The sequence below is a fragment of the Oncorhynchus kisutch genome, unplaced genomic scaffold (genome assembly GCF_002021735.2).
Source record: "Oncorhynchus kisutch isolate 150728-3 unplaced genomic scaffold, Okis_V2 Okis09a-Okis19a_hom, whole genome shotgun sequence".
NCBI classification, from domain to species: Eukaryota; Metazoa; Chordata; class Actinopteri; order Salmoniformes; family Salmonidae; genus Oncorhynchus; species Oncorhynchus kisutch.
In genome coordinates this window covers 17,100,607-17,111,467 of record NW_022261985.1, presented here as the reverse complement: position 1 = coordinate 17,111,467, position 10,861 = coordinate 17,100,607, and positions in this window count along the sequence as shown.

The following is a 10,861-nucleotide window of genomic DNA, read 5'->3' as shown; positions in this document are numbered from 1 at the left end:
TTATTTATGTTACCCTTATTTAACCAGGTAGGCAAGTTGAGAACAAGTTCTCATTTACAATTGCGACCTGGCCAAGATAAAGCAAAGCAGTTCGACAGATAAAACGACACAGAGTTACACATGGAGTAAAAACAAACATACAGTCAATAATGCAGTATAAACAAGTCTATATACAATGTGAGCAAATGAGGTGAGAAGGGAGGTAAAGGCAAAAAAGGCCATGATGGCAAAGTAAATACAATATAGCAAGTAAAATACTGGAATGGTAGTTTTGCAATGGAAGAATGTGCAAAGTAGAAATAAAAAATAATGGGGTGCAAAGGAGCAAAATAAATAAATAAATAAAAATTAAATACAGTTGGGAAAGAGGTAGTTGTTTGGGCTAAATTATAGGTGGGCTATGTACAGGTGCAGTAATCTGTGAGCTGCTCTGACAGTTGGTGCTTAAAGCTAGTGAGGGAGATAAGTGTTTCCAGTTTCAGAGATTTTTGTAGTTCGTTCCAGTCATTGGCAGCAGAGAACTGGAAGGAGAGGCGGCCAAAGAAAGAATTGGTTTTGGGGGTGACTAGAGAGATATACCTGCTGGAGCGTGTGCTACAGGTGGGAGATGCTATGGTGACCAGCGAGCTGAGATAAGGGGGGACTTTACCTAGCAGTGTCTTGTAGAATGACATGGAGCCAGTGGGTTTGGCGACGAGTATGAAGCGAGGGCCAGCCACGAGAGCATACAGGTCGCAATGGTGGGTAGTATAATGGGGCTTTGGTGATAAAACGGATTGCACTGTGATAGACTGCATCCCAATTTGTTGAGTAGGGTATTGGAGGCTATTTTGTAAATGACATCGCCAAAGTCGAGGCATTGGTAGGATGGTCAGTTTTACAAGGGTATGTTTGGCAGCATGAGTGAAGGATGCTTTGTTGCGAAATTAGGAAGCCAATTCTAGATTTAACTTTGGATTGGAGATGTTTGATATGGGTCTGGAAGGAGAGTTTTACAATCTAACCAGACACCTAAGTATTTGTAGTTGTCCACGTATTCTAAGTCAGAGCCGTCCAGAGTAGTGATGTTGGACAGGCGGGTAGGTGCAGGCAGCGATCGGTTGAAGAGCATGCATTTAGTTTTACTTGCATTCAAGAGCAATTGGAGGCCACGGAAGGAGAGTTGTATGGCATTGAAGCTTGCCTGGAGGGTTGTTAACACAGTGTCCAGAGAAGGGCCGGAAGTATACAGAATGGTGTCGTCTGCGTAGAGGTGGATCAGGGACTCACCAGCAGCAAGAGCGACCTCATTGATGTATACAGAGAAGAGAGTCGGTCCAAGAATTGAACCCTGTGGGCACCCCATAGAGACTGCCAGAGGTCCGGACAGCAGACCCTCCGATTTGACACACTGAACTCTATCAGAGAAGTAGTTGGTGAACAGGCGAGGCAATCATTTGAGAAACCAAGGCTGTCGAGTCTGCCGATGAGGATATGGTGATTGACAGAGTCGAAAGCCCTTGGCCAGATCAATGAATACGGCTGCACAGTAATGTTTCTTATCGATGGCGGTTTAAGATATCGTTTAGGACCTTGAGCGTGGCTGAGGTGCACCCATGACCAGCTCTGAAACCAGATTGCATAGCAGAGAAGGTATGGTGAGATTCGAAATGGTCGGTAATTCTGTTTTGTTGACTTGGCTTTCGAAAGACCTTAGAAAGGCACGGTAGGATAGATATAGGGTATCAGTGGTATTCATATAGGGTGGTCATATCAGTGGTATTCACATAGGGTGGTCATATCGGTCGGTATTCATATAGGGTATCAGTGGAATTCATATAGGGTATCAGTAGTATTCATATAGGGTGGTCATATCAGTGGTATTCATATATGGTCTCAGTGGTATTCATATAGAGTGGTCGTATCAGTGGTATCATATAGGGTATCCGTGGTATTCATATAGGGTGGTCATATCAGTGGTATTCAGTGGTATTCATATAGGGTATCAGTGGTATTCATATGGGGGTGGTCATATCAGTGGTATTCATATAGGGTATCAGTTGTATTCATATAGGGTGGTCATATCAGTGGTATTCACATAGGGTGGTCATATCAGTGGTATTCAATAGGGTGGTCATATCAGTGGTATTCATATAGGGTGGTCATATCAGTGGTATTCACATAGGGTGGTCATATCAGTGGTATTCACATAGGGTGGTCATATCAGTGGTATTCATATCAGGTGTCATATCCGTGGTATTCACATAGGGTGGTCATATCAGTGGTATTCATATCAGGTGGTCATATCCGTGGTATTCATATAGGGTGGTCATATCAGTGGTATTCATATAGAGTGGTCATATCAGTGGTATTCATATAGGGTATCAGTTGTATTCATATAGGGTGGTCATATCAGTGGTATTCACATAGGGTGGTCACATCAGTGGTATTCACATAGGGTGGTCATATCAGTGGTATTCAGTGGTATTCATATAGGGTATCAGTGGTATTTATATAGGGTGGTCATATCAGTGGTATTCATATAGGGTATCAGTGTATTCATATAGGGTGGTCATATCAGTGGTATTCACATAGGGTGGTCATATCAGTGGTATTCATATAGGGTGGTCATATCCATGGTATTCACATAGGTGTTCATATCATTGGTATTCCATATAGAGTGGTCATATCAGTTGTATTCATATAGGGTATCAGTGGTATTCATATAGGGTGGTCATATCAGTGGTATTCACATAGGGTGGTCATATCAGTGGTATTCATATAGAGTGGTCATATCAGTGGTATTCACATAGGGTGGTCATATCAGTGGTATTCATATAGGGTGGTCATATCAGTGGTATTCATATAGGGTATCAGTGGTATTCATATAGGGTGGTCATATCAGTGGTATTCACATAGGGTGGTCATATCAGTGTTATTCATGTAGAGTGGTCATATCAGTGGTATTCACATAGGGTGGTCATATAAGTGGTATTCATATAGGGTGGTCATATCAGTGGTATTCATATAGGGTGGTCATATCAGTGGTATTCATATAGGGTATCAGTGGTATTCATATAGGGTGGTCATATCAGTGGTATTCACATAGGGTGGTCATATCAGTGTTATCATGTAGAGTGGTCATATCAGTGGTATTCACATAGGGTGGTCATATAAGTGGTATTCATATAGGGTGGTCATATCAGTGGTATTCACATAGGGTGGTCATATCAGTGGTATTCATATCAGGTGGTCATATCCGTGGTATTCATATAGGGTGGTCATATCAGTGGTATTCATATGGGTATCAGTGGTATTCATATAGAGTGGTCATATCAGTGTATTCATATCGGGTGGTCATATCAGTGGTATTCATATAGGGTATCAGTGGTATTCATATAGGGTGGTCATATCAGTGGTATTCACATAGGGTGGTCATATCGGTGGTATTCATATAGGGTATCAGTGGTATTCATATAGGGTATCAGTAGTATTCATATAGGGGTGGTCATATCAGTGGTATTCATATAGTGGTCTCAGTTGGTATTCATATAGAGTGGTCGTATCAAGTGGTATTCATATAGGGTATCAGTGGTATTCATATAGGGTGGTCATATCAGTGGTATTCAGTGGTATTCATATAGGGTATCAGTGGTATTCATATGGGTGGTCATATCAGTGGTATTCATATAGGGTATCAGTTGTATTCATATAGGGTGGTCATATCAGTGGTATTCACATAGGGTGGTCATATCAGTGGTATTCATATAGGGTGGTCATATCAGTGGTATTCATATAGGGTGGTCATATCAGTGGTATTCACATAGGGTGGTCATATCAGTGGTATTCACATAGGGTGGTCATATCAGTGGTATTCATATAGGTGGTCATATCAGTGGTATTCACATAGGGTGGTCATATCAGTGGTATTCATATAGGTGGTCATATCCGTGGTATTCATATAGGGTGGTCATATCAGTGGTATTCATATAGGTGGTCATATCAGTGGTATTCATATAGGGTATCAGTTGTATTCATATAGGGTGGTCATATCAGTGGTATTCACATAGGGTGGTCATATCAGTGGTATTCAATAGGGTGGTCATATCAGTGGTATTCAGTGGTATTCATATAGGGTATCAGTGGTATTCATATAGGGTGGTCATATCAGTGGTATTCATATAGGGTATCAGTTGTATTCATATAGGGTGGTCATATCAGTGGTATTCACATAGGGTGGTCATATCAGTGGTATTCATATAGGGTGGTCATATCAGTGTTATTCATGTAGAGTGGTCATATCAGTGGTATTCACATAGGGTGGTCATATCAGTGGTATTCATATAGGGTGGTCATATCAGTGGTATTCATATAGGGTGGTCATATCAGTGGTATTCATATAGGGTATCAGTGGTATTCATATAGGGTGGTCATATCAGTGGTATTCACATAGGGTGGTCATATCAGTGGTATTCATATAGAGTGGTCATATCAGTGGTATTCACATAGGGTGGTCATATCAGTGGTATTCATATAGGGTGGTCATATCAGTGGTATTCACATAGGGTGGTCATATCAGTGGTATTCATATCAGGTGGTCATATCCGTGGTATTCATATAGGGTGGTCATATCAGTGGTATTCATATAGGGTATCAGTGGTATTCATATAGAGTGGTCATATCAGTGGTATTCATATCGGGTGGTCATATCAGTGGTATTCATATAGGGTATCAGTGGTATTCATATAGGGTGGTCATATCAGTGGTATTCACATAGGGTGGTCATATCAGTGGTATTCATATAGGGTATCAGTGGTATTCATATAGGGTATCAGTAGTATTCATATAGGGTGGTCATATCAGTGGTATTCATATATGGTATCAGTGGTATTCATATAGAGTGGTCGTATCAGTGGTATTCATATAGGGTATCCGTGGTATTCATATAGGGTGGTCATATCAGTGGTATTCAGTGGTATTCATATAGGGTATCAGTGGTATTCATATAGGGTGGTCATATCAGTGGTATTCATATAGGGTATCAGTGGTATTCATATAGGGTGGTCATATCAGTGGTATTCACATAGGGTGGTCATATCAGTGGTATTCATATAGGGTGGTCATATCAGTGGTATTCATATAGGGTGGTCATATCAGTGGTATTCACATAGGGTGGTCATATCAGTGGTATTCACATAGGGTGGTCATATCAGTGGTATTCATATCAGGTGGTCATATCAGTGGTATTCACATAGGGTGGTCATATCAGTGGTATTCATATAGGTGGTCATATCAGTGGTATTCATATAGGGTGGTCATATCAGTGGTATTCATATAGAGTGGTCATATCAGTGGTATTCATATAGGGTATCAGTGGTATTCATATAGGGTGGTCATATCAGTGGTATTCACATAGGGTGGTCATATCAGTGGTATTCACATAGGGTGGTCATATCAGTGGTATTCAGTGGTATTCATATAGGGTATCAGTGGTATTCATATAGGGTGGTCATATCAGTGGTATTCATATAGGGTATCAGTGGTATTCATATAGGGTGGTCATATCAGTGGTATTCACATAGGGTGGTCATATCAGTGGTATTCATATAGGGTGGTCATATCAGTGGTATTCACATAGGGTGGTCATATCAGTGGTATTCACATAGGGTGGTCATATCAGTGGTATTCATATAGGGTGGTCATATCAGTGGTATTCATATAGGGTATCAGTGGTATTCCTATAGGGTATCAGTGGTATTCATATAGGGTGGTCATATCAGTGGTATTCATATAGGGTATCAGTGGTATTCATATAGGGTGGTCATATCAGTGGTATTCACATAGGGTGGTCATATCAGTGGTATTCATATAGGGTATCAGTGGTATTCATATAGGGTGGTCATATCAGTGGTATTCACATAGGGTGGTCATATCAGTGGTATTCATATAGGGTGGTCATATCAGTGGTATTCACATAGGGTGGTCATATCAGTGGTATTCATATAGGGTGGTCATATCAGTGGTATTCATATAGGGTATCAGTGGTATTCATATAGGGTGGTCATATCAGTGGTATTCACATAGGGTGGTCATATCAGTGGTATTCATATAGGGTGGTCATATCAGTGGTATTCACATAGGGTGGTCATATCAGTGGTATTCATATAGGGTGGTCATATCAGTGGTATTCACATAGGGTGGTCATATCAGTGGTATTCATATCAGGTGGTCATATCCGTGGTATTCATATAGGGTGGTCATATCAGTGGTATTCACATAGGGTATCAGTGGTATTCATATAGGGTGGTCATATCAGTGGTATTCACATAGGGTGGTCATATCAGTGGTATTCATATAGAGTGTTCATAATAGTGGTATTCATATAGGGTGGTCATATCAGTGGTATTCACATAGGGTTGTCATATCAGTGGTATTCATATAGGGTATCAGTGGTATTCATATAGGGTGGTCATATCAGTGGTATTCATATAGGGTATCAGTGGTATTCATATAGGGTGGTCATATCAGTGGTATTCATATAGGGTGGTCATATCAGTGGTATTCATATAGGGTGGTCATATCAGTGGTATTCATATAGGGTATCAGTGGTATTCATATAGGGTGGTCATATCAGTGGTATTCACATAGGGTGGTCATATCAGTGGTATTCATATAGGGTATCAGTGGTATTCATATAGGGTATCAGTAGTATTCATATAGGGTGGTCATATCAGTGGTATTCATATATGGTATCAGTGGTATTCATATAGGGTGGTCATATCAGTGGTATTCATATAGGGTATCAGTGGTATTCATATAGGGTGGTCATATCAGTGGTATTCAGTGGTATTCATATAGGGTATCAGTGGTATTCATATAGGGTGGTCATATCAGTGGTATTCATATAGGGTATCAGTGGTATTCATATAGGGTGGTCATATCAGTGGTATTCACATAGGGTGGTCATATCAGTGGTATTCATATAGGGTGGTCATATCAGTGGTATTCACATAGGGTGGTCATATCAGTGGTATTCATATAGAGTGGTCATATCAGTGGTATTCATATAGGGTGGTCATATCAGTGGTATTCATATAGGGTATCAGTGGTATTCATATAGGGTATCAGTGGTATTCATATAGGGTGGTCATATCAGTGGTATTCATATAGGGTATCAGTGGTATTCATATAGGGTGGTCATATCAGTGGTATTCACATAGGGTGGTCATATCAGTGGTATTCATATAGGGTGGTCATATCAGTGGTATTCATATAGGGTATCAGTGGTATTCATATAGGGTGGTCATATCAGTGGTATTCACATAGGGTGGTCATATCAGTGGTATTCATATAGAGTGGTCATATCAGTGGTATTCACATAGGGTGGTCATATCAGTGGTATTCATATAGGGTGGTCATATCAGTGGTATTCATATAGGGTATCAGTGGTATTCATATAGGGTGGTCATATCAGTGGTATTCACATAGGGTGGTCATATCAGTGGTATTCATATAGAGTGGTCATATCAGTGGTATTCACATAGGGTGGTCATATCAGTGGTATTCATATAGGGTGGTCATATCAGTGGTATTCATATAGGGTATCAGTGGTATTCATATAGGGTGGTCATATCAGTGGTATTCATATAGGGTATCAGTGGTATTCCTATAGGGTATCAGTGGTATTCATATAGGGTGGTCATATCAGTGGTATTCACATAGGGTATCAGTGGTATTCATATAGGGTGGTCATATCAGTGGTATTCACATAGGGTGGTCATATCAGTGGTATTCATATAGAGTGTTCATAATAGTGGTATTCATATAGGGTGGTCATATCAGTGGTATTCACATAGGGTGGTCATATCAGTGGTATTCATATAGGGTATCAGTGGTATTCATATAGGGTGGTCATATCAGTGGTATTCATATAGGGTATCAGTGGTATTCATATAGGGTGGTCATATCAGTGGTATTCATATAGGGTATCAGTGGTATTCATATAGGGTGGTCATATCAGTGGTATTCATATAGGGTATCAGTGGTATTCATATAGGGTGGTCATATCAGTGGTATTCATATAGGGTATCAGTGGTATTCATATAGGGTGGTCATATCAGTGGTATTCATATCAGGTGGTCATATCAGTGGTATTCATATAGGGTATCAGTGGTATTCATATAGGGTGGTCATATCAGTGGTATTCACATAGGGTGGTCATATCAGTGGTATTCATATAGGGTATCAGTGGTATTCATATAGGGTATCAGTGGTATTCATATAGGGTGGTCATATCAGTGGTATTCATATAGGGTATCAGTGGTATTCATATAGAGTGGTCATATCAGTGGTATTCATATAGGGTATCCGTGGTATTCATATAGGGTGGTCATATCAGTGGTATTCAGTGGTATTCATATAGGGTATCAGTGGTATTCATATAGGGTGGTCATATCAGTGGTATTCATATAGGGTATCAGTGGTATTCATATAGGGTGGTCATATCAGTGGTATTCACATAGGGTGGTCATATCAGTGGTATTCATATAGGGTGGTCATATCATGGTATTCACATAGGGTGGTCATATCAGTGGTATTCATATAGGGTGGTCATATCAGTGGTATTCATATAGGGTGGTCATATCAGTGGTATTCATATAGGGTATCAGTGGTATTCATATAGGGTATCAGTGGTATTCATATAGGGTGGTCATATCAGTGGTATTCATATAGGGTATCAGTGGTATTCATATAGGGTGGTCATATCAGTGGTATTCACATAGGGTGGTCATATCAGTGGTATTCATATAGGGTGGTCATATCAGTGGTATTCATATAGGGTATCAGTGGTATTCATATAGGGTGGTCATATCAGTGGTATTCACATAGGGTGGTCATATCAGTGGTATTCATATAGGGTGGTCATATCAGTGGTATTCATATAGGGTGGTCATATCAGTGGTATTCATATAGGGTATCAGTGGTATTCATATAGGGTGGTCATATCAGTGGTATTCACATAGGGTGGTCATATCAGTGGTATTCATATAGGGTGGTCATATCAGTGGTATTCATATAGGGTGGTCATATCAGTGGTATTCATATAGGGTGGTCATATCAGTGGTATTCATATAGGGTATCAGTGGTATTCATATAGGGTGGTCATATCAGTGGTATTCATATAGGGTATCAGTGGTATTCATATAGGGTATCAGTGGTATTCATATAGGGTGGTCATATCAGTGGTATTCATATAGGGTATCAGTGGTATTCATATAGGGTGGTCATATCAGTGGTATTCATATAGGGTGGTCATATCAGTGGTATTCATATAGGGTGGTCATATCAGTGGTATTCATATAGGGTATCAGTGGTATTCATATAGGGTGGTCATATCAGTGGTATTCATATAGGGTATCAGTGGTATTCATATAGGGTGGTCATATCAGTGGTATTCACATAGGGTGGTCATATCAGTGGTATTCATATAGGGTGGTCATATCAGTGGTATTCATATAGGGTATCAGTGGTATTCATATAGGGTGGTCATATCAGTGGTATTCACATAGGGTGGTCATATCAGTGGTATTCATATAGTGGTCATATCAGTGGTATTCACGTAGGGTGGTCATATCAGTGGTATTCATATAGGGTGGTCATATCAGTGGTATTCATATAGGGTATCAGTGGTATTCATATAGGGTGGTCATATCAGTGGTATTCACATAGGGTGGTCATATCAGTGGTATTCATATAGAGTGGTCATATCAGTGGTATTCACATAGGGTGGTCATATCAGTGGTATTCATATAGGGTGGTCATATCAGTGGTATTCATATAGGGTATCAGTGGTATTCATATAGGGTGGTCATATCAGTGGTATTCATATAGGGTATCAGTGGTATTCATATAGGGTGGTCATATCAGTGGTATTCATATAGGGTATCAGTGGTATTCATATAGGGTATCAGTGGTATTCATATAGGGTGGTCATATCAGTGGTATTCACATAGGGTGGTCATATCAGTGGTATTCACATAGGGTGGTCATATCAGTGGTATTCATATAGGGTATCAGTGGTATTCATATAGGGTGGTCATATCAGTGGTATTCATATAGGGTATCAGTGGTATTCATATAGGGTGGTCATATCAGTGGTATTCACATAGGGTGGTCATATCAGTGGTATTCATATCAGGTGGTCATATCCGTGGTATTCATATAGGGTGGTCATATCAGTGGTATTCATATAGGGTATCAGTGGTATTCATATAGGGTGGTCATATCAGTGGTATTCATATAGGGTATCAGTGGTATTCATATAGGGTGGTCATATCAGTGGTATTCATATAGGGTATCAGTGGTATTCATATAGGGTATCAGTGGTATTCATATAGGGTGGTCATATCAGTGGTATTCATATAGGGTATCAGTGGTATTCATATAGGGTATCAGTGGTATTCATATAGAGTGGTCGTATCAGTGGTATTCATATAGGGTATCCGTGGTATTCATATAGGGTGGTCATATCAGTGGTATTCAGTGGTATTCATATAGGGTATCAGTGGTATTCATATAGGGTGGTCATATCAGTGGTATTCATATAGGGTATCAGTTGTATTCATATAGGGTGGTCATATCAGTGGTATTCACATAGGGTGGTCATATCAGTGGTATTCATATAGGGTGGTCATATCAGTGGTATTCACATAGGGTGGTCATATCAGTGGTATTCATATAGAGTGGTCATATCAGTGGTATTCATATAGGGTGGTCATATCAGTGGTATTCATATAGGGTATCAGTGGTATTCATATAGGGTATCAGTGGTATTCATATAGGGTGGTCATATCAGTGGTATTCATATAGGGTATCAGTGGTA